The following is a 25,497-nucleotide window of genomic DNA, read 5'->3' on the forward strand; positions in this document are numbered from 1 at the left end:
GCTGAAGCGTGTAGCACATAAAAATCGTCTGTCCTCTGTTGCAACACTTACTACCGAGTTCCAATACTGCCTCTGGAAGCAACATCAGCACCATAACTGTTCACCATACGCAATGTCAAGCTTCGGCTGCAGTGGTGTAAAGCTCGCCGCCGTTGGGCTCTGTAGCAGTGGAAACTCGTTCTCTGGAGTGATGAATCACGCTTCACCATCTGGCAGTCCGACGGACAAATCTGGGTTAGGCGGATGCCAGGAGAACGCCGAATGCTTAGTGCCAACTGTAGAGTTTGGTTGAAAAGGAATAATGGTCTAGGGCTGTTTTTCATGGTTGATGTTAGGCCCCTTAGTTCCAGTGAAGGGAAATCTTAACGCTACAGCATACAATGGCATTCTAGACGATTCTGTGCTTCCAACTTTGTGTTAACAGTTTTGTAGAAGGCCCTTTCCTGTTTAAGCATGACAATGCCCCTGTGCATAGTGAGGTCCAGATAGAAATGGTTTTTCGAGATCGGTGTGGAAGAACTTGACTGGCCTGCACAGAGCCCTGACCTCAACCCCATCGGCCACCTTTGGGATGAATTGGAACGCTGACTGCGAGCCAGGCCTAATCGCCAAACATCAGTGGCCGACCTTACTAATGCTCTTGTGCCTAAATGGAATCAAGTCCCAACATCTAGTGGAAAGCCTCGCCAGAAGAGTGCGTGGCTGTTATATCAGCAAAGGGGGGACCAACTCCATATTAATGCCCATTATTTTTGGAATGAGATGTTCAACGAGCAGGTGTCCACATACTTTTGGCCATTTAGTGTATCAGCACTGGTTATGATGAAAGATGATACCCTTTTTAAAATTGTTTATTGCGTTTCAGTACTGTGTTTCTCATTATCTATGGCTTCTCCTGGTCTCCAGCAACATGTGATGGTAGTTATGTCCTACCCAGGTGAGGTGGGTTGGGTGGGTGTGCCAGTGCAATCTTCTTAACTTTGGGGGTGCTCCACAGTTTGGGAACCACTGGCATATAAGACCACATAGTTGTTTTCAAATGTTGCGCTAAGGGTAGTAGGATATTTATGTGTTGCACGTTTCCTCACAATTGTTTTCAATGTTCTCTCTCCTATTCTACTTAATGCATTGATGACGAATTAGTCAGAAGTGCATTTATATTATGTTGGAAATACAATTACATTTCTAAAGGAGGCAAATTATTAGTAGGAGAACCTTTTTTTTTCCTTCTCGTCATTGTGATGTCCTTAGATGAGGTCTTTTATGTGGAAGACTGTCTTTTCTGCAGCTAGGCAACCTGGTAAATTGCAGTGAGAGCGTGGGCGGTGGTGTGTGTGTGTGTGGATCACACACACATGGGGGGTGGTATGTGCTTGATGAGACCACAGATGGAGCTGCAGGATCTTCCTCTAACATGGCTATTGCTTCTGTGGGGGTCGACGCTCTCCAATAAAGTTCAATAAACAATTTAAATGATATTAATCCAGGTTTTCAAGATACCCATCCACTTATGATTCAGTTTTTTTTCCATGCGCGAGAAAGAATAGATTTTGTCTAATTTGATTATTTGTTACTTGTGACTTCGTCTGGTAGTAATTATTATGTGGAAAATTGGATGACATTTTATCTTCTGACGATAGGAAGTGTCCACCGCTCGACACGATCTCGTTCTCTATGCTGTGTTATATATTTTTAATATGCAACAGACGTTTTTGTTAGAAATAATTAGTTCCCCGCACCGAGCAACTCTTAGAACCTTTTGTCCCTCGAGTATTGTGGTAGAAAAGTTTAGTGAAGGTAATTCTTATTCTGAGCATGTACCATCGTCATTCTACAGTGCTTTCTGTGCGGAGTCTCTACTCTGATGTGATCAGGGTCTGAAAAGGTTTTCTGTGAAAGCAGGATATGATGGTAATCCTCGAAGGTAATCCCTAGTCCCTGGTGGTGAGGGCTGACCCAGAGTTAACTGAACACTGAGTTAAATGATGGGTCAATCCATTGCTCTGACTAGGTTTGCTGTCTGTTCAGCTGTGACCCTGGGGGTTTCCAGAGGAGCATGCAGGCCTGTGTTCATCCCAAACCACTCTTAACAGGAGTGTTCAGTCCACCCACCCACCCAACCAACCCCCACACATTTAGAATCGATCCTCTATCTGTGGATGGTAGAATCCATTCTCTATCTTTGGGCATAGTGCAAACTTGTCGGGATAGGAGAATCCATATACTGTCGGACTTTTGACTTAGATACCGTCACGTTACTCTATCGAAACGATACCGCTACAAGAAAAAAAAGAAGGCATATTAACTAAAGTCACAGAATGGCACATAATGATCCAGACAAACTTGGCTACTGCTCTGTTCAATCGTTGGGAATCGTGAGTTCAATATAATTACGTTGGACGTTTTTTACGTCAAAGTTTTTCAGAGACAGCCATGTATGCATTAATGAATCAATCATACAATCAATTTTACTTTGTTTTTAACAATACCATAATGGCAATCATTTATTTAAATGGTTCTCTATTTATAAATGAAGATGTAGCCTAGGCCTATTCACATGAATGCATATTCAGGAAGTGTGTGCATGCATTGCGTTATTAAGCTTGTTTTGGCTGATGTCATCTGTATCCACATGAAAATCTGTTTCCCTTCCATTTTGGACTTATTTTCTTATACTGGTCAACAACATTTGCATAGAAGTAGCTTATTGTATAAGTGTGTGCTCGGTCTCTTTAACCAGTAATGACGGTGTTCACTAGGCAAGAATAATATGTATCAATAATTCATTCTTATGTGGTTTCTTGCAATAACCCTCTGACTTTAAAGAACTGTGATTCCCAAATGATGTGTCTGGAGATTTGGTCAACTTCCTAAATGAATCAGGAATGAGCAGGGTCCGCTGTACCGTTAGGACCCCTTATTCATGTCCTCATTACAATGTACTTTAATAAGACCACTCATGGTCTATAAAGTTCTACTTTTGATAGATTTAAACAACAATATTGGCATCATGATCACATCTCTAAAGTGTCAACTCCCTCTGTCTGATAGAAAATGAATTTTGGTTCAAGTATGTTACATTTAATTAGATTTTAGTCATAAAGCATCTGAGGAAAAGCAAAATTGCTACTGTATATACCACTTTAATGAAGAAAAATGCCATTTTTGTCAACTCCGTAAAATATCAGCTCAGATTTTGTTTGTCATCTGAAAGATCTGATAGAATAGTGTTTATTGGGGATTTTCAAATTAATCATTTTACTAATGTTTGTATTTAACTTTTATTTTTAGAGGCAAAAATGTCAATTTTGAGTATTTATCAACTCCGTCACCTGAGTATTTTGTCAATATTCTGAAAACAGTTTAATCACTTCTGCCATTTATACTTAAAGTATTTGCGTGCTAGACGGAAGTGAGGATGTTTGCTCTATAAATGTTTTATGTTCTAAATCTAGAAAAACATGCCAAAAATACTAACAAAATTAGCCCTGAAGCATGTAATAGTGCTATAAAGCTAAATCTGAAATTAAAAAAAGGCTACTTCATATTCATTTCCAGCATCACCCCAATATCAACATGCGTGTTTGTTTTGTAGTGAAAAAGAGAGGAATATAAGTATTTACAATAACATCAAACAATTAGCAGGGAATACCTAATCATAATTGGTTAAAATCACACGATGCACACCAATGATGTCATTGAAAACACTAATCTTTCTCCGTCTTTTTTACTACAAAACATAGAAACACGCAGTTTTTGCATGTTGATGTTGGGATAGTGCTGGAGATGATGGTTATGAAGTTGGAAGTTTTAGAAATGTCCCTTTAAACAATCAATGCCTTAAACACTTGTTGGACAATAATTGTAAAGATGACATTCCTTTTTATGTTGTCTAACGGAGTTCAAATAAATCCAGTTGCATTTTATTTATTTTTTATTATTAGGTTCCTTCACATGGTCTGATAGCTGAAACTTTGGTCCATCAAAATTATATATTTCAAATTTTGTTAATATTAAGACAAATATTTGTGGGGGAAAAAGTAAATTTTCCCGTCTTTCAAGAATCCTTAAGCTCTTAAACAGCAAAATATTATCTCAGCCTAATACTGCACATTTTTCTCTGCCCCACGAGGGAACAAAATGTCTACAACTTTGCGGGGTTGCGCTGCGAAACTGCGCTACGCCACTGAAGCTACCGGTATCTTCTTGCGTTGTAAAGTTTTCTTGCCTGTATTGCATACAGTTACTTTTCTTCATATCGTGTCACATTATTCAAGTGTGCCTACTTCTGTGCAGCATGAGTGGGGAGCTAACATGATGCAGCCCAGTCTCCCAGTGCAGGTTAAGTGGAGCAGGCACAGTGCTTTCACGCTCTGAGGACATTGGCTGACAGTTGATCCATGAGACACATTTGACAGAATTACCGAAGTAATAACTTCTAGTACCGCACTGTTTTTCATGTTCAAGTACAGACGTTTGAGTATACTGTGAAGCACTAGTGGGGATAGTAGAATCCATCCACAATCTGTGGGGGATAGGAGAATCTGTGGTGATCTATCCACATTTTGTGGTGAATTTATGGTTCGCTTATGTTTTTGTCCAGTCATTTCTGAATATTAACAGAACAGTTGCTCACAGACCTTTAGCCATTGCCAGGAATAAAATGGCGAGTTGGCACACTACCAAGGAAATAAAATAACCTTGAAAAAACCTTTTCATTAAGCTCTCTCTACAAATACTTTGCTTATAATGAACCCTTAGCGGGAGACATCACTTCCCTGAATATGGACAGGTTATTGGCATGTTTGATTTCAACAAGGTGCATAGACTCGCCCTAAAATGATTTTATGCTTCTCAATCTGTTTGTTCTGAGCTAAAATGGGCAGGTATGAACGTAGCCTCCATTCAGAAGGATTTGCTTTATAACGTAATTAAATAATAGTTGCATATCAGGTAGCGGTAGCTAATAGCTTTGTGTATGTAACCGCAACTGCCTCTTTGTCCGATGTTGTCAGTGTGTTGTCTGTTCCTGTATGTGTGTTGTGGTGTGCATTAATGCGCCCCTGGTCTCATAATTAAATAACAGCCGATAAAGAGATGAGTATTGTAATTGGTCCTCATTATCTTTTAAATGCCTCAGACACGCTCAAGCGTGGTGTGTGCAAACATGCAGCCGAGGCTGTCTGCTATTAAATCCCATAATGTTTACTGCCTCTTCGTTGTCTCTGGCCTTTCTCCTATGTCATTGTTGTGATTTAAACATTTGCCTTTTTAAAATGGACTAATATTTCAATTGACATGTTTTATCACCCAATTGAATAACAAATAGTGTTTTTGGTGATGAATCCACTGTGCAGTAGGGTCAGTTTGAGTCGGTTCAGTGTGTGCGCTGATGGGCTCCTCTCACTCTGTTGTATCGGCGCCAGCCCTCAGAGCCATGAGCTGTCAATCAATGTCAAGAGGTTGCTGGTAATCTAAAAATGAGAAGAGACCTAAGCACTCCTGACGTCTTTTTAAAATGTATTTTTTTATATAACGTGCTGTGCTGAGGAGTGGGGGGGGGGGGGGGTGTTCCTTCCAAAATGCATTAAGTGCAAGGCAGGGGGCAGGCATCCCTGGGAGGTTGATAACTGTGGGTGTGGTGACAGAGGCAGACTTGGTATTCCGTAGGAGTGTGGCACTAATGATCAACTGTCATATGCTGCTGGAAGGAGGGATTGAAACCTCCATCTCATTTCTACTTAATGTACTGCTTTCACTTTTCATTTTGTCTACCATTTACCTTCAATGGCGTTGCATTTTTTTACATGATGCTTGTAGAAAGAGCCAGTACAATTGCTGTATAACTGTGTAGCTGATGGTTATGGATGATGACGGTCATGAAAATGAAAACTTCATAACCGTTTAAACCTTTTGGTGTGGAACAAACCGCTGACTGAAGACGGGATGGTCGGGCATCTGTGCGTTTGAGTCCGTAACTTGCTGAAACAAGCAAAATAGTCTGTGGTTGCTAAGGCAAAGCCCCCGCAATGCAGCAGCACATATAGAATGGGCTTGGAACCTGGCGATTTGACTGGTAAACTCATGGGTACACTTGCAATACTCTGTCGTGAGAAGGAATTCCCCTCGACCACAAATTGGGGGGGAAAAAACATTATTTCCCATTGGCCCCCATTGTAAAAGCGCCAACTGCTGTGTTTAATGTACATGTAACCAGATAAAACATTCTGACTTACAGTTCTCCCATGTAGGGAATTGGAGCCCTGTGGCTTCAGGTTATTCGGTGTGGGGACCAGGGGTCCAAGTAGGCTACACGTAGCTATGTGTGTGGAAAACATTTCCTCACAGGTAAGATATTGAACTTGTTTAGTATAGTCCGTTTGTAACTCCACTCACTACTTGTAACTGTATAGTCAGTTTTGTTTGTTGGTCTTTGCTAGCTTAATATTCCAGTCGTTAGCTGCTAGCTCCGTCATGGCAAAGGGCCTGCGGGAAGCCCTACGTTACATTTTTTACAAGTAGTGAGAATGCTCAGGAGCAGTCAATGTTGAAAAGTAATCTTTAGATATGTTGTGCTTTTGACTAAAACAAGCTGACAACAAGAAAAGGGGTTTGAAAAAGGTTGTTTTTGCAGTGAGCCAATGGGGTAACCATGGGTTGTTTTCCCCCAAGGCGGGCGGGCTGCGACGTTCTATCTAATACCGACTGGGAGTATGGCTGCCTGGTATTCTGATGCAATAATTCCATGGTGATGTTGAATGTTAATTCAAATGATGCTAACTTATGTGGCTCATGCAATATATTGAGTTGAATCAACAAATCACTGCACATACGCTACATGGCCAAAATTATGTGGACACCTGCTCGTCGAACATCTCATTCCAAAATAATGGGCATTAATATGGAGTTCGTCCCCCCTTTGCTGCTATAACAGCCTTCACTCTTCTGGGAAGTCTTTCCACTAGATGTTGGAACATTGCTGCGGAAACTTGGTTCTATTCAGCCACGAGCATTAGTAAGGTCGGGCACTGATGTTGGGCGATTAGGCCTGACTCGCAGTCAGCATTCCAATTCATCCCAAAGGTGTCCGATGGGGTTGAGGTCAGGGCTCTGTGCAGGCCAGTCTAATTCTTCCACACTGATCTCGACAAACCATTTCTGTATGGTCCTCGCTTTGTGCACAGGGGAATTGTCATGCTGAAACAGGAAAGGGCCTCCTACAAACTGTTGCCATAAAGTTGGAAGCACAGAATTGTCTAGAATGACATTGTATGCTGTAGTGTTAATTGCCCTTCACTGGAACTAAGGGGCCTAGACCAAACCATGAAAAACAGCCCCAGACCATTATTCCTCCTCCACCAAACTTTACAGTTGGGCAGGTAGCTTTCTCTTGGAATCCGGCAAACCCAGATTCGTCCGTCGGACTGCCAGATGGTGAAGCGTGATTCATCACTCCAGAGAATGCATTTCCACTGCTACAGAGTCCAATGGTGGTGAGCTTTACACCACTCCAGCCGACACTTGGCAGTGCGCATGGTGAGCTTAGACTTTTGTGTGGCTGCTCAGCCATGGAAACCCTTTTCATAAAGTTCCCGACGAACAGTTATTGTGCTGATGTTGCTTTGAGGCAGTTTTGAACTTGGTAGTAAGTGTTGCAACCGAGGACAGATGATTTTTACGAGCTTCAGCACTTGGCGGTCCCGTTCTGTGAGCTTGTGTGGCCTACCACTTCACGGCTGAGCCGTTGTCGCTCCTAGATGTTTCCACTTCACAATAACATCACTTAGTCGACCGTGGCAGCTCTTGCAGGGCAGAAACTTGACAAACCGACATGTTGGAAAGGTGGCATCCTATGACGGTACCACGTTGAAAGTAACTGAGCTCTTCAGTAAGGCCATTCTACTGCAAATGTTTACTTATGGAGATTGCATGGGTTGTGTGCTTGATTTTATACGGGTGTGGCTGAAATAGCCGAATCCACTAATTTGAAGGGGTGTCCACATACTTGTAGTGTATTTTTACATACTGCTTTGCGCTTATGGGTACAATAGCAATGGTCGCCAGTCCACCCATTATGCCATCATTGACTTGAATGGGGATGCCCATTCTTTTCATTATATTTCTATGGCAGAACCTGCAGTCAGGAGGAGAAAGTGTCAAAATAAATACTATTCAATAAATACGTTTATTTTTGCTATTTGAACAGTTATTACGGTGGCCAATTACCGTCTTCCAAAATTCCATGACCGCAACAGCCCTACTTGTATAAACAGTTATGTTTTTTTACAGTTTAGTGAGAGAGAAAAAAATCTGTAGGCCTTGGTCCTTGCAGCTTGGATTGCGTGCTGTTTCGGAAAAGTGCCGGTACCTTTGCTTCAGGAGTGACACCAAACGCATCAATCTTTCTTTGGAATCTATTAAGATGGGCTACTCCAGTCCAAACCCATTCTCATACCATGCACCATTCATCCAGTGTCGATACATTAAAAACCTGGCTACTAGCTTTATTAAGGGATACCACACTAGATGACATTAAAAGCATCATTAAGGCTACAACACCACACTCCTCTGTCTCCATTCATGCTCTTCATCCTCAGTGTGCTGCCTAATAGCCGCCGTGCTGTGACGAATTTCTTAGCCCAGCCTACCCATGCTCTCCTAAGAGGCACGGGGGGAAACCCTTTTGTGTCCCGTTGCTTAGTGTGGCCTCTGCCTGCCCCTCTTCCCATCCTCCCTCTCCCCTCAGTCTATCTGCCTCAGGCCACACTCATTCCTCCTGCTAATCTCCCAACTTGGCTGTGCCGCTTGCGTATTATTCCACATTAGTCATCGGGTGTCTTGGCAATCCTTTTGGGACGCATTACACCGCCGCGCACTCCATCACAAGAAGTTAGACCATTAGTGAGAGGTAATGCCTTTTAATGTCACTGCGAAACTAATCTATTTTAATTGAAAATGACATTTATTTCTCCCCTCGCTCACTCCCCTTTTACACAACCGTCCTCACACGTGACCCCTCCCGCACCTCACCGTCCTTCAGTGAGCGTGTTAGGAACAGCTTGTTAAACAGGACAAGCATCTAGTCCACGCTTTGGTGAAGCGTTCTCTGTGGGGTGTATTGGTGAGGAATCCTCCATACTGCATTTGGGCCAAGTGCTTCTATCTACGCTCAGAAACCATGAGCAGAGATGGCTTAGCTCCGCAGCATTAGCATCTCCTCCGCTCTTCCCTCTTGCCTTCATTCCGATTCCACCCTTTTCAAAAGCAGATGTGATTTGAAGCCATCCGTGTTTTAATGGGCCTGTACGTTGATGTAGTGGGTCATCTGAACAAGGGAGGTTTCCAGAGAGAGGGCTGGACGGGTTATTCATGGCCCATACCCCATAATCTCATGGAGAGGCCCTTGTGGGGATCGTGACTGCCCTATACTGCTCCAGTTCTCAGCACCTATACTACATTTCTACAGTGCTTGTCTCTACTGCTGGACATGTTCCTAGTGGATCTGAATCCACAAGGTGAATGTTAAACGACTCACCTCCCCGGTTTCATTAACGCTTCCCCTCCCCCTATTTGCATATGGCAATCTACCCCCGGCTGGCTGCCTATTCTACTATGGAATCTTCTCTGTATGGCCGTTTTTAAGTATATATGGGTGTCTATGCCTATTGGGTTAGCAGTAAGGCGGTAAGGGCAGCGGTAAGTATGGATCGCAGGCAGGCCTCCCCGTGGTAAGAGTACTCCCCGTGGTAAGAGTACTCCCCGTGGTAAGAGTACTCCCCGTGGTAAGAGTACTCCCCGTGGTAAGAGTACTCCTCCTCGTGGTAAGAGTACTCCTCCTCGTGGTAAGAGTACTCCTCCTCGTGGTAAGAGTACTCCTCCTCGTGGTAAGAGTACTCCTCCTCGTGGTAAGAGTACTCCTCCTCGTGGTAAGAGTACTCCTCCTCGTGGTAAGAGTACTCCTCCTCGTGGTAAGAGCATTGCCTTGAAAGCGGGTTGTCCTTTCTGACATTACTGGATCACTGTGGAAGAGATGTTGTGCACATGAGGATTAAGCCTGACTAGTTTCCTAGGCAGTCCCAGCCTTACTCTCCCACACAGCACATTGAGGTAGGTGCAACTGACACGATTTCAATTTCCTGATGTGCGTTTCCGATTGCAGTGGCAGTCTGCACATCTGAAACTGAGCTGTGAAAGCTGAAGACTCTCTCTGAATCCTAATACTAGTCTGAGTAGGAGGGTACCTAACTAATGGAACACTTTGTAGGCATGCTATAAGCTTGTGAATAGAAGTGAAAATACAGTCCCCATCCAGCCCCTTTGAGTATGTGACAAACTTCCTGTTACGCACCCATCATCTTCACCGTATGTCTCGTATCCTTACTGGTATCTATGCGTTCTGTCTCACACATACTCAGACAGGCATTTACTTATGCATACATTCTCACACAGAACCCATCATAGATTAGGCTTGAGGCTAATCCAATTCATATATTCTAATTTTATTGTTTACATTTTCCCTATAGCACAGTACATCTAGAGTTTATCCATATATTTATAAAAGCTTTACATTTTTATACAGAAACAGGATTACTGACACTACCCTGAAATCAACATGAACAAGTACGCCCCCCCCCCCCCCCCCCCCAATAACCGAGCAGAACGTGGAAAAATATGCAGAAAGAGACAGTGTAAGCCAGGCCTTATGTATTAGTAAATGCAGAATGGAGCTTTTTCTTTCTGTGCCCACAAGGTCCTTTCCACCCCTGTGGATGATTTCATCACCACCGCAGGCTCTCCTGTCGGTCTTTCTCTCCACTTCCTTTTTTATTGCAGATCTCCAGTTTGGTTTTGAAGTCCCAGGTGGTCAATTGGAATAGAAATGTTTCTTAGTAATTGCCACTCCTGCTCTCCTCGCAGATCAGTTCTTGCCGGGAGCGAGATACAGACAATAGAGATCGCTCTGTTGTGATCTGTCAAATCATGAGAAGCGGTGACTAACCCTTTGGTTTTGGGGTGTGTGTGTGTGTGTGTGTGTGTGTGTGTGTGTGTGTGTGGCGCCTATCTGACGGCAAGCAGCACATTACATTAAGCTCCTCCAGAGCCACACTGCCGGGGTAACGTGCACTGTGACATCCCACCAAGCAGTTTAAAACACTGTCCCCGGAAGATTACCAATGGGATATGGTGGTGTACAGTTCATCTGTAATGGCTTCCCAGTGTTCTGTGCATGCACTGCCTCCTCCACGCCATGCTCCTTGAACCGTCCAGGCCAGTGACATCAGTGTCCCTTATTCCGTTTTTTTATAATCCATTTGACAAAGGAGATTTGTCAGTAACACTGTTTCCCTCATCACGCCAATGAGTCGAAGGTGAAGTTCCACTCCAGGCTGTGCTGGCCTGTAGCCTGGGAAAGTGAACCCTGGCTGGGGCTGGGCCAGTGTCTGTCTGCCCATCCTGGATCCAGATCCAGCACAGCTATGGTCCTGATGTAGCCACCAGCTCACTGTTATCTCCCTGGTTCGTGGCTGTGAGACACCTCCTCCACATAACTGTCCACCCTCACTCTCTGTGTTGGGAAACTGCTCATGTCGTTTTTAAGTAGTATAAAGTTAAGGGGAGGAGGAGCTCGGGATTTAAAATCCAGTATATGTTGATTTAGGGTTAAAAGGAATCTTGGTTTGTGCCTTGTCGTTTTGGAGGATCACTCCTACTCTGGCTTAGGTCACACGACAGTGTATATGTAAACAAAGACGATGACAAAGAGGTTGAGGAAAGTGCCAACGATGCCCAGCAAGGCCAAAATGGACTCCTCCTGCTCCTCCTTGCTCTCCAGCGCCCGCACCTCCTCAATAGTGATGACCGTGGGACCCATGGCCATAATACTCGCTCAACCTGGCAGGGGTGCTGCTGGCACTTATCTGCAGAGGGAGAGAGGGGGATGGAGGCAGCCCACGTGACATAGGCACATACAGAGACACAAACATTAGAGAAAAGAAACAACGCACGCCCACAATCAAGAGAACACAGACAATGGGAATGAATGTGATGTTTCGTTTTAAGGTTGCACCGCTACGATGCATCCAACTCCCCTCCCCACTCGTCCTCTTCTACATGTGCTTTATACGGCGCCCTGGGGAAAACTGAACCAAACAGCCCTCGCCTAGCCAACAGAATCCTCAAGAAGAAATCAATGGTGATCGAACAAAATAATTCCTATGCTCTGTTTATTCATTGCCATAGCTGTTGTGTCCACCACAATAGAATCCTAGTATTCAACATCCCTTAATGTCTAGCCGCAACACAAAAGTTAAACGCCCCGCAAATGTTCAATGACATTGGACGTGTCAAAACGAGCATAATTTAATGCTCCCATTTAGAGCCCCTTACACCCACCCTCCCTCCCTTTTTTTTCTCCAAAGGTAGTTAATGATTTTCTGCCCACCACTCCTTGTAAGTGTCCCTACGGCGCCGGTGCTCTAGCTGGTGTCAGACCTCCCAGGGAAATCTACAGGGAGGTAAACAGTCAGTGACACTGCCACATCCAGCCAGGGCTGAGAGGCATGCGGCGCAAAGCTACAGCCACAACACCGTCAACAATAAGCAGCCCGCGAAAACAGCAGCCCCCCCCTGAATCTCAAACAGGCAGTTCCTACCATCCATCTGAAGAGAGACAGAATAGAAAGAGGGCGGAGGAGAGCTGAAGAAAGATGGGTGAAAAAGGTTTCTTACCCTACGGCGTGAAGAGTGGGGTGACATCCAGCATGCTTTTGGGTCCTGAGCGGAGAAGCATGGCCACACACGGGAGCCTGCATTAGGGGGAAGCAGGAGAGGCTGGCTGCGTAGCCTCGCTCCCAGCGTCGGAGAGAAGGAATGAAAAGGGAAAGGAGTTCCTGGCTCCCAACTGCGCTTTGGTGCGTGGCTCTGCGCATTCACTGCTCTCTGTGAAAAATCACCCCCTTCTTGCCGTATGAATTCTCCAGTCCTCTGCGCCACCCCCTGGGTTAAATGCTGTCTTGGTGTTGGTTGCGCTATAGTCTCCGTTTTTTTTTGCTTTTGTTGTTTTATTCCTCAGGTCTCCTCCACCAAAACTGAAGCACTAGGGGGCTTGGAGAAACCCTCTCCCCATACGCTCCCCCTCCCTCCCCACTACGATCCCCATCCTCCCGCCCCTCTCTTTCCAATTCCAAATTCCACCACAGCCCCCCTCTTCCTCCTCCTCAGCTCTTCTTGTCTTTTTGACCCTCTTAGCAGCTCAAAGAGCGAGCGCCACAGTCTCTGTGACAAATGTACACGCCCCCTCTTCTCTCCTCCTTTCTTGCTTCCCACCTTCGGGAGCAGAGCAATTAGTGCCTTTCAGAGGCGCCTCTCTCTCGCCTGCCGCTGAAACCCGGAGGCACAGCCGCGCATGGTTACTCTGGAGACGCTAGCTCTTGTGGCGGCTACTACAGACAGCCCACCGCTCAGCAAGTGGTATTCCAAAGAGCCAGGTAGAACAGTAAAATCCCAGAGAGCTGGAAAGCCTGAGTGCTGCTGCGTAGCTGTTGCTATGTTGGTCTGCACCTGCAGCTGGTGGCGGCTGTGTTGTGGCGGGTCCCCTGTGCAAGCCGTGGGAGAGACGTGCATTGCATAACCAAGCAGAAAGCGAGAGAGCCCGGGTCCTTGTGGCAGGAGGGAGGGGAGAGGGGACAACGCTCAAGCTTCCCACAGTCTCCTCCTCGGCCGCGGGGGCTGGTTGAGCACACACAACCGGGGCTATTACTGCCAACAAAATTGTGTTTATTTTTTTTAGGGGAGAAGAGATGAAGCGACCTCTTCCTCAACGCAGCACGGTGGCAGAATGCATGTAGCACATCCCTTTGTCAGGCACAGCTAGACTGGAGAAGAGGAGGGTGGGGACAGGACGTGGCTAAGAGATGAGGCGTAGTGGGGATTGTATAAATATATGTTCAGGGATCTCTATTCTGAGAAGCAGTAGCAGCAAAGCGGCCACGCTTTACCTTTTTTAAATTTTTTGTCATTTAGCATACGTTCTTATCCAGAGCGCGTACATTTTCATACTTTTTTCATACTGGTCCCCCGTGGGAATCGAACCCACAACTCTGGCATTGCAAGTGCCAAGCTCTACCAACTGAGCCACATAAGAACCTTTTGTTCCACACCCCGATTTCTCTCATCCTCACTAGAGGGACTGTTGTTCCCCCTGAACCACCAAATTGCACTGTCATGTTGTGCAAAAATGGTACCCCAACCAGCATGCATGTCCTCCATCACTCCCTTACATAAGTTAGACTCCCCAACCCAACATGTAGAGGTGCTGATGTTGACAAACACGAGAGCGTGCGCTCTCCATTTCCCCAGAAGGATTGCGTTTTCTAAATGTATGTCAACGTATATGATCCAATCAAAGTTTCCAGCAGTGACTCACTCTAACCCTTCAGCACTCCTCCTTCATTTGAGTTGCCCTCCTGATATTTAACTTTCTCTCATCTTATTCTTCCGTTTCAATGAAGTACAGTATATGGTTATCAGTCACTCTGATTTTAACCTGTTTTTGCTCCTAGGACTGTTTATTTTGGTTTTCTGTCATGTGAACAATCTTACACCGACTTGTGAATATATTGGCTCAATTTTATTAACGTCCCCATCCAGTCCCTTTCCAGCCCGGTCAATTATACAAGGTCCCCAGGCTGGCCCTGCGGTTGCAAGCCTGTTTGGAGTCTTAGCAAGCCATGACCATGCAGGTCCACTACTTAACTAGACGATTTGGCTCTGCTTTGAAAACAGATCATACTGCAAGTGTAATTTGTATTTATTATGGATCGCAGCTTCTCTTCATGGGGTCCAGTTAATTGAAGGCAGCTATTTTTAAAACATTACAATATAGTGCGTATGTTATCGTGTGTGTGTATGCATGTGTTCGTTGCTTCACAGTCCCCGCTGTTACATAAAACAGTTACTTGATGTGGAATAGAGTTCCATGTAGTCATGGATCTATGTAGTACTGTGCGCCTCCCATAGTCTTCTGGACTTGGGTACTGTGAAGAGACCTCTGATGGCATGTCTTTTTAGGGTATGCATGGGTGTCCAAGTTGTGCTCCAGCAGTTCAAAAATACAGCTCGGCACATTCAACATGTCAATACCTCTCATAACTACAAGTATTGATGAAGTCAATCTCTCCTCCACTTTGAGCCAGGAGAGATGGACCAAACGACTGAACAGTAGTCCAGGTGTAACAAAACTAGGGCCTGTAGGACCTGCCTTGATGATAGTGCTGTTAAGGTAGAGTAGCGCTTTATTATGGACAGACTTCTCCGCATCTTAGCTACTGTTGTATTGATATCTTTTGACCATGACAGTTTACAATCCAGGGTTACTCCAAGAAGTTTAGTCACCTCAACTTTCTCTATTTCCACGTTATTTATTACAAGATTTAGTTGAGGTTTAGTGAATGATTTGTCCCAAATAGAATGCTTTTAGATTAAGAAATATGTAGGTCTAATTTATTCCTTGCCACCCTCTCTGAAATGAACTGCAGCTGTTTGTAAAGTGTTGCAGTCATTTCAGTCCCTGTCGTAGCTGACGTATAGTGTTGTCATCTGCATTCGTAGACCCTGGCTTTACTCAAACCCAGTGGCATGTCATGAGTGAAGATTGAAAAAAGTAAGGGGCCTAGACAGCTGCCTGGGGAATTCCTGATTCTACCTGGATTATTTTGGAGAAGCTTCTGTTAAAGAACACCCTCTGTTCTGTTAGACAAGTAACTCTTTATCCATAATATAGCAGTGGGTGTAAAGCCATAACACAAGTGTTTCCAGCAGCAGACTATGATTGATAATGTCAAAAGCTGCACTGAAGTCTTAACAAGACAGCCCCCACAATCTTTTTATCAATTTCTCTCAGCCAATCATCAGTCATTTTTGAAAGTGCTGTGCTTGTTGAATATCCTTCCCTATAAGCTTGCTGAAAGTCTGTTGTCAATTTGTTTACTGTAAAAAAGCGTTGTATCTGGTCCAACTATTTTTTTCCCCCCCAAGTTTACTAAGGGTTGGTTACAGGCTGATTGGTCGGCTATTTGAGCCAGTAAAGGGGGCTTTACTATTCTTAGGTAGCGGAATGACTTTTGCTTCCCTCCAAGCCTGGGAGCACACACTTTGTTATTATCCTCAGTAATTTTCCATCCAAGTTGTCAGACCCTGGTGGCTTGTCCATTGTTGATAGACAAAATCATTTTTCACCTCTGCCACACTCACTTTACGGAATTCAAAATGACGTTGATTGTCTTTCATAATTTGGTCAGATATACTTGGATGTGTAGTGTCAGCGTTGGTTGCTGCCATGTCATGCCTAAGTTTGCTAATCTTACCAATTAAAAAAATCATTAAAGTAATCAGTTGGTTTTGTGATGAATGAGCCATCTGATTCAATGAATGATGGAGCCAAGTTTGCCTTTTTTCCCAACGTTTCATTTAAGGTGCTCCAAAGCTTTTTACTGTCATTCTTTGTAATTTCTTTGTTTCATAGGGTAGTTTCTTCTTTTTATTCAGTTTAGCCACATGATTTCTCAGTTTGCAATACGTTTGCCAATCGGTTGTGCAGCCAGACTTATTTGCCATTCCTTTTGCCTCATCCCTCTCAACCATAACATTTTTAAATTCCTCATCAATCCACTGGGATTTAAGTTTTTGCAGTCATTTTCTTAATGGGTGCATGCTTAATAGTAACTGGAATAAGCAATTTCATAAATGTGTTAAGTGCAGCATCTGTTTGCTCCTCATTACACACCAAGGACCAACAAATATTCTTTACATCAACAACATAGGAATCACTACAAATCATATTGTATGGCCTCTTATACAATATGTTAGGCCCAGCCTTTGGAACTTTTGGTTTTCCTAGATATGGCTACTATATTGTGATCACTACATCCGATGGATCTGGATACTGCTTTCAAGCACATTTCTGCAGCATTAAAGATGTGATCAGTACATGTTGATTTCCTTCCTGTGCTGTTTGTAACTTATCTGGTAGGTTGACTGATAACCTGAACCAGGTTGCAGGCACTGGTTACAGTTTGAAGCTTTTTCTTGAGTGGTCAGCTTGATGAAAGCCAGTCAATATTTAAGCCACCCAGAAAATATACCTCTGTTGATATCACACACATTATCAAGCATTTCACACATGTTATCCAGATACTGACTTAGCACTTTGGTCTATAGCAGCTTCCCACAATAATTAACTTTAGGTGAGGCAGATGAACCTGTAGCCATATTACTTTAACAGTATTTAACATGAGATCCTCTCTAATCTTTACAGGAATGTGGTTCGGGAATATAAACAACACCTCCACCATTGGCATTTCTGTATTTTCTGTAAATGTTATAACCTTGAATTGCAACCACTGTATCGAAGGTATTATCTATCTGAGTTTCAGAGATAGTCAGAATATGAATGTCATCTGGTACTAGCAAATTATTGATTTCATGGAACTTGTTTCTTATGCTACATATGTTAACGTGGGCTATTTTGAGCACCTTCTGGGATGCTTGTTTTGATTGATTGCTTTACTGGGAAGCTTAGCAGAAGTAGATATGCTCATGTTATTTATGTTAGTGCAGGGTGAACTGCACACAGTGGACTTCCTACTAGGGCACACCGCCTCAGTGCTAACAGTATAAAACTGGTTCATAGGCACATGATTACTGCATACAATAGCTGTTGGATCAGCAGAGGCATTCAGGGAACTTAAATTAGGTTACTTGCATTGTCTACCAAAACCCCTGGTATAATGTACATTTGCTGAAGCATTATGACAACTCAGCATCACAATGGTAGGGATTAACTGAGCTGGGCTTGGGTCATTAAGTCATTGTCTCAACGCAGCCTTATAATGCTGTGAAAGGATCTAGGAAACCCAAGTGATTTGGGTGGATCCCATCCTCCTTATAAAGCATGTTTTAGTTTCCAAAAGGTATCGAAATTGTCCACAAAAGCTACACCCATTGAGCTGCATTAATCATGTAACCAGATGTGAAGAGAGAATCTTGCTAAAGTGTTAAATGCCACAATTCAGAGAGGGCACAGGACCTGATATGATGGGTCTTTTATTAGTGTCTAGTAGAGAGTCAATCAGCTCTTTGAAATACAGTTTCAACTGTTCAGAGCTGCCCTTCATAATGTCATTAAAACCCACATGGACTATGATAGAATCAATTTGGAGATGGAGAAGCACCGCTCGATCCAGAGCAGGTTGTCAATGTCGACTTCGAAATTTTAGGAGTAGGCACAGTGGCCGCAGACACAGGTACCCCCAGCGGCGAAGGTGCAGGAATAACAGGCACCAGGACGGAGAAACTATTGGTTGTTTGTATCCGCTCCGGGCCTCTCGTTGGGACTGTAGACTGCGTTGCTGGAGGCCGCTGTCTTCGGCTTCCACGGCTTGTGACATGCGACGATCGTTGATTGCCAGGCTCCTCTTGCTGTGCTCCTTCGACTCCACTGTCAGATGGGGGAGCTCCGGGCTACTCTGGCCAGTCGGATAACAACAAGGTGGAGAGGCATCCAACAAGCGCGAACGCCGTTCAGCTACCGACGTAGAAAAGGTAAACATTCCACTCTGCGTTTGCCCCAGTTTCTTACGTCGGCTGGCGACCTGCTTGATCAAGGAATCCAGCTCAAGCCTGTAATCCTCGGCAAGCAAACAGTTGCCGCATTGGAGCTCTGAGTGATCCAGTTTGCCCTGAAACAAAGCGTAGTAGATACAGATCCTACAGCGCTGGAACCCTTCATCTATACATGTAGCTAGACTGTGACTGACATACTTTACCAGATTATAGTGCTGAGGTGAATAAGTAACGAGTGCAGTTTACTGTTACTTTCACCATGACACGGGTGTATACTTCAAACCGTTGTAAAACAGAAGTTTTGCGACCAAAACTAGCGTTTCTATTAGGGATGGGCACGGTTATTTGACTATCCGAACGGACGTTAGTATTCGATTACTTGAGAAACGTATTTTTTATTTTCTTTTAAGGCTTTGTCATTTTTTTTTATATATAAATGATATGACAACGCTACATAGCCTACAAGGATAGACCATTTGCATTTGAAATTTGAATAAAAGGACAGTTATGAGTGCACCCATTAAACAGAGACGCATCCGTTTTACACGTGTAGCTTGTTATTGACGGTCAATCAAAGCGGCGCTACAGTCAGTGGGAGATTTCTAATCAATGCAAACTGGAATTCAAATTACAGAATTAAGTTGGCTAAATGAGAAGGCGTAGGCTACAATGATCAACCAACAGTTAGGCTGTTTCATATGGAGTTGTAGAGCAAAATAGGCTCAATTAGCCTTGCTAGTTAGCTGGCTACTGTAGCTAGCTAGAGTCTTGATACAGTCAAGACGGGCACTACCTGATGGTATGATAACCTATGGCAGCAACACGTTTGTCTTACTCTCTCTCGCGAGCTTTCTTGCTCGCACTCACGCTTTGTCTCGTGCTAATTCAGATTGCTTTATTGGCATGAAATGCAATTTGTAGATACTGCCAAAGCAGTATAGTGGTACAGCATTTCAGTAAATACAGGACAATGCAATGTGGATAATGAAAGTTAGTTTCAGTAGTAATAATCGTTAACAGTACATATCATGTATACAGTTACATCTTCTGTCGATACATTTCATTAAATGAAGCGATTATAAAAGAATGGCTAATAAATAAACAAAAATGTACATGGTTACACTATAATACTTGTAAATTACATACAATGTAAATACTGAAGGGAATTAATGGTCATGGGATGTCTCTCAGCCTATGGCAACCAAGCTTTGTTTTTTACTTGAAGAGATCTAGCAAGCAAAACTCACAGCCCCCCCTCTTCCAATGCATTGTGACTAAAATTCCAGAAATTTGTGCAGTGAATTCTGTTAGATGAAAAGCCAAAAATAGTATGACATCTGGGCATTTACAACATAATAGACTTTCGAAAATGTGCATAATATAAAACTATTTTTTTTGTGTACTCACCCATACTGGCTGTAGACCGTTTATTTGGACACGGCCCCTGATTGACCGTTCAATGAATGATCATGTGAGCACTTATCGACCAGTATCCACTTTCGAGCCAATGGAAGAAAACTCTTCAGCTGTGACTTTCTGGCTTTGCAAGGAAGCGCTCAGATGTTCCATGAGAGAAATACCTCTAACTGGGATGAGTGGATGAACACCTCTGATCATTAGGATCCACACACACACCAATCTCAATGCTGGGAAATTACAGACCAGGGCGATTATCAGCAGGGCGAGTTCTACAGAGGCATCCCCCAGGCAGCCCATTTTTTTCCAAATGACTCCAATCAGAGTCATATTACAACTGGCAAAATGATTAGGATCCCTGGTGTTTCGAAGCATTCAGAGAAACAATGTCTTCTCGAGGACTGGAGAGGCATTTTACGGTTCAGAATTTGTGCTTGATTAGGAACAACAAAAAAGCTGATGCAATTCAACTTGATTATGGCTATATCTCCGTGGAATTTGTCCCTTGACTTGATCCACCATCGCAAATTTTGATTATGTCCCTGGTATGCACTGTATAATGCTAATTAAGTAGGTGCTTAAATTTGTCCTATTTCAGACATGTACAAGTGTTTTTTTTTGCATAATGTACCAGTCAACTTTAGACACCTACTCTTTCCAGGGTTTTTCTTTATTTGTACTATTTTCTACATTGTAGAATAATAGTGAAGACATCAAAACTATGACATAACACATGGAAACATGTAGTAACCAAAAAAGTGTTAAACAAATTTATATATATTTTGGATTTGAGATTCTTCAAAGTAGCCACCCTTTGCCTTGAAAGATTTGCACACTCTTGGCATTCTCTCAACCAGCTTTATGAGGTAGTCACCTGGAATGCATTTCACTTAACAGGTGTGCCTTGTTAATTTGTGTAATTTCTTTCCTTCATGCGTTTGAGCCAATCAGTTGTGTTGTTACAAGGTAAGGGTGGTATACAGAAGATACCAAAAGTAACAGACACATCTCAACGTCAACTGTTCAGAAGAGACTGCTGGAATCAGGCTTTCATGGTCGAAATGCTGCAAAGAATCCTCTTCTAAAGGACCCCAATAAGAAAAGACTTGCTTGGGCCAAGAAACACAGCAATGGACATTTGACCGGTGGAAATCTGTCCTTTTGGTCTGAGTCTAAATTGGAGATTTTTGGTTCCGACCGCCATGTCTTTGTGAGACTTAGAGTAGGTGAACTGACAATCTCTGCATGTGTGGTTCCCACTGTGAAGCATGGAGCAGGTGGGATGGGGTGAGGGTGCTTTGCTGGTGACACTCAGTGATTTATTTAGAATTCAAGGCACGCTTAACCAGCATGGCTACTGCAGCGATATGCCATCCCATCTGGTTTGGGCTTCGTCCCACTACCATTTGTTTTTCAACAGGACAATGACCCAACACATATGGGAACTCCTTCAAGACTGTTGGAAAAGCATTCCAGGTGACTACCTCATGAAGCTGGTTGAGAGAATGCCAAGAGTGTGCAAAGCTGTCATCAAGGTGGCTACTTTGAACAATCTCAAATATAAAATGTATTTTTAACACTTTTTTGGTTTCTTGGTTAATACATGATTCCATGTGTTATTTCATAGCTTTGTCTTCCCTATTATTCTACAATGTAGAAAATAGTAAAAATAAACTAAAACCCTTGAATGAGTTGGTGTGTCAACTTCTGACTGGTACTATGTGTTTTTGGTTTAGATACACATTTTAAATGAATTATGTAGGTTGAATGCTGTAGCATAGAATACAACAATTAATACAAGTCCCATGATGGTAGTGACTGCCCATTACTGCTTAATACTTCTGAACCATTTATTAAGTTTATTACATTTGTTTTAGGCCTATTTGATGACTTTACTTCATTCCAAGTCATCTCATTTCTATGAAGCTGCTGTCTGACAAAATCACTATTTTAGTAGTTCTTCAAAGTAAATAATGCATACTTTTATGACTGCTGAATACCAATCACTTAGATCATGCATTTTCAGGTAGAGATACTTCACGATGCAGCCTGTGCTCTATCCTGTGTAGGCGAGCAATGGATTATGGTCCTTTGTAGTTAACCACGTTTTCTGCACTAAACTATGTAGGATATTGCTATTTTGGTAACTCCTTACTACACTGAACAAAAATATAAACGAAACATGTAAAATGTTTCATGAGCTGAAATGAAAGATCCCAGAAAGATTTTATATGCACAAAGTTTTTAATTTCTCTCAAATTTTGTGCACACATTTGTTTGCATCCCTGTTAGTGAGCATTTCTCCTTTGTCAATATAATCCATCCACCTGACAGGTGTGGCATATCAAGAAGCTGATTTTAAATGGCATGATCATTACACAGGTCCACCTTGTGCTAGGGAACAATAAAAGACACTCTAAAATTGGCAGTTTTCTCACACAAAGCAATTGTCTCACAGATGTCTGTGAGACATCTGTGTGTCTCACAGATGTCTCAAGTTTTGAGGGAGCGTGCAATTGGCATGCTGACTGCAGGATTGTCCACCAGAGTGGTTTATTTCTCAACCATAAGCCACCTCCAATGTTTTAGAGAATTTGGCAGTACGTCCAACCGGCCTCAACCGCAGACCACGTGTAACCACACCAGCCCAGGGCCTCCACATCCGGCTTATTCACCTGCGGGATCTTCACGGAGGAGTATTTCTGTCTGTAATAAAGCCCTTTTGTGGGGAGAAACTCTTTCTGATTGGCTGGACCTAGTTTTGGCTCCCAAGTGGGTAGACCTATGCCCACCCATGGCGGAGCCCCTACCCCATCATGTGAAATCCGTAGATTAGGGCTAATCGATTTATTTCAATTGACTGATTTCCTTGTGTTAACTGTAACTCAGCAACATGTTTGAAATTGTTGCATTTATTTTTGTTCAGTATACATCCCACAGTTCGGGCTTGATCTGATTTATCTCTAGAGAAACTCCATTGCGCTCACAGAAAAAACAAAGGAAATGGAATTAAAATAATTGAACATGTCAAGTCAATTTCGTTTTTTAAAAACCCCAAAATAACCGAAATGTTGGGTAATTCCCCAGAACTATCTACCATGCTGATCTGTGTTAGTGGTGGGACCTTATCTGTTATTGCTTTATTGACCTCTGTCACCTGCTGTTTTTTCCCATGATGAACTGGGAATGGAAACGTGCAGGGAGCCCACTGGCTTAGTAACATAATGACAGGGCCAGCCTATTTACTTCTATTCACATGACTCCATTTAATCGCCGAGACCGACCAGGTATTCACTGCAAAGGAGTGTGTAGCATAAACCTAGCCGATTCCATTTTTATCCTCGGCAACATATTTCGAATAAGCAATTTCTGCTATAGGCATTGACCTCCTTGCCATTCCCCTTTTCACACGTTCTTATTTGTTTACTACAGTTTTACTACCGCTACCTGAGCCTAACCCCCAATTGTGGATAAACAAGGCTGGCTGGACATTGTTCCCTGTGCCAAGCTGTCGCTCACTGCTGCCTCAGGGAACCTGCAGGAGGAGCAACCAGGCTACTGTGACGCCTCTCCCACACTCGCTGCTCTTAATCCCACTTACCTCCCTGTGCGTAGTACTGCTTGGCTAGCCTCGATCGAGGGCCCTGTTTTGCACAATCATGTGACATGCCTGGATTTGAAACTTTTTTTATTTAAAGCTTTTTTATTTTAGTAATTTAGCAGACACTCTTATCCAGAGCGACTTAAAATTGGCGCAGTTATCTTAAGATAGCTAGGTGAGACCACATATCACAGTTGTAACAAGTACATTTTCCCTCAATAGTTATCAGCAAAGTCTGTGCTAGTAGGAATCGACCAAGGAATACAATACCAACAAGTTGAAACAAAAATCATACTCCGCTGGCCTTGTAGAAACAGTAGAGGTCCCTTCCCAGCTATAAATGGACACAATAGCTTACATTTTTTGGTGCAATTCCCATTTCTGGATATGGTTTAAAATATAGGATAAAATATTTCTGTCACATGATTGCACAAAACTCAGGATCCTGTCTATTACACATTTTACTGTGCTGCTATAGGAGGAGCAGGAGACTGGGAACAGGAGAAAAGGGGCAAGGTTAGAGTGTTGTTCTTGTATTGAAGCTGCCAACAGCGTCGGTGGTAGGAGAGGAGTCGCTGCCGATGGCACTCTTATCTGGTAGTTCTACGAACACTAATTTGTCAAGTACACACGGCAGCGTCGCGCTCTCTCATCCCTCCCTCTTCCCTTCCTCCTTCCTTCCCAGAAGCACAGGCCTCTTGTTTGAGCTCTCTCATTTCCTTCGGTTTCTCATCTCATTTCAAACCTGATGCCACAGGGCAACGTTTTAGCTGAAGGTGGGCCTGAAACATGTCGCTGCGCTGTGATTGGATATACAAACAGATTATGCAGCCCACTGCTGAATCCTGACCCGTTTGCTTTCCCCTTCCAGTAGATGGAGTGACACTACTTGTGACGTGTTCAATTATGCTAAATCAATGGCCACTTGGAGATGAATCATTACAAAAAAAATCTTATTGTGTAACTCATGCGAAAAACATAACGAGCACAGTATTCATATTGCCATATTCGCTATGCAATTTTATAAATGTCAAACAATCAATTTGATAATTTCATTTGTTTTTTATGTTGACATTGACATCTTTGGACGGTGTAGTGTACAATCCCAACCATGAACTTCATCCAGAGCGGTGTCATCACAAGCCGATTACAGCTGTCTTTCTGGAAAGCCTCCAAGAGCTTTCCACAACTGGATTGTGCAACATTTACCAATTCTTATTATTTTCAAAATGATTCAAGCTCTGTTTGGTTGTTGATCATTGCTAGGCAACCATTTTCAGGTCTTGCCATAGATTCTAAAGCAGATTTAAGTCAGAACTGTAACATTCACTGTCCTCTAGGTAAGCAACTCAAGTGTCGATTGTCCTGCTGAAAGATTAATTCATCTCCCAGTGTCTGTTTAGAAAAGACTGAACCAGGTTTTCCTCTAGGATTTTGCCTGTGCTCCATTTATTTTTTTTATCCTGGAAAAACACCCCAGTTAATGATTACAAGCAGATCCATAACATGATGCAGCCACCACTATGCTTGAAAATATGAAGAGTGGTACTCATTAATGTGTTGTATTGGATTTGCCCAAAAAGTGACACGCTGTATTCAGGACAAACAATTAATTGCTTTGCCACTTTTTTTTTTCTTTTTTTTCCCCCCAGTATTACTTGAGTGCCTTGTTGTGAACAGACTGCATGTTTTGGACAATTTTTATTCTGTACAGGATTCCATTTCACTCTTGTCAATTTAGTATTGTGGAGTAACATTTACATTTTAGTCATTTAGCAGACGCTCTTATCCAGAGCGACTTACAGTAGTGAATGCATACATTTCATTAAAAAAAATATATTCCCGTACTGGTCCCCCGT

The 25,497-nt window shown here is 43.1% G+C and overlaps 1 protein-coding gene across 15 annotated transcripts in view; it reads left to right on the forward strand.

Annotated features, from left to right (window-relative positions):
* The window catches only part of LOC115153168 (baculoviral IAP repeat-containing protein 6), a 144,957-nt gene that overhangs the window by 80,391 nt on the left and 39,069 nt on the right, over positions 1-25,497 (forward strand). The gene's annotated exons all lie outside the window — the stretch shown is intronic.

The sequence above is a fragment of the Salmo trutta genome, chromosome 18 (assembly GCF_901001165.1).
Source record: "Salmo trutta chromosome 18, fSalTru1.1, whole genome shotgun sequence".
NCBI classification, from domain to species: domain Eukaryota; kingdom Metazoa; phylum Chordata; class Actinopteri; order Salmoniformes; family Salmonidae; genus Salmo; species Salmo trutta.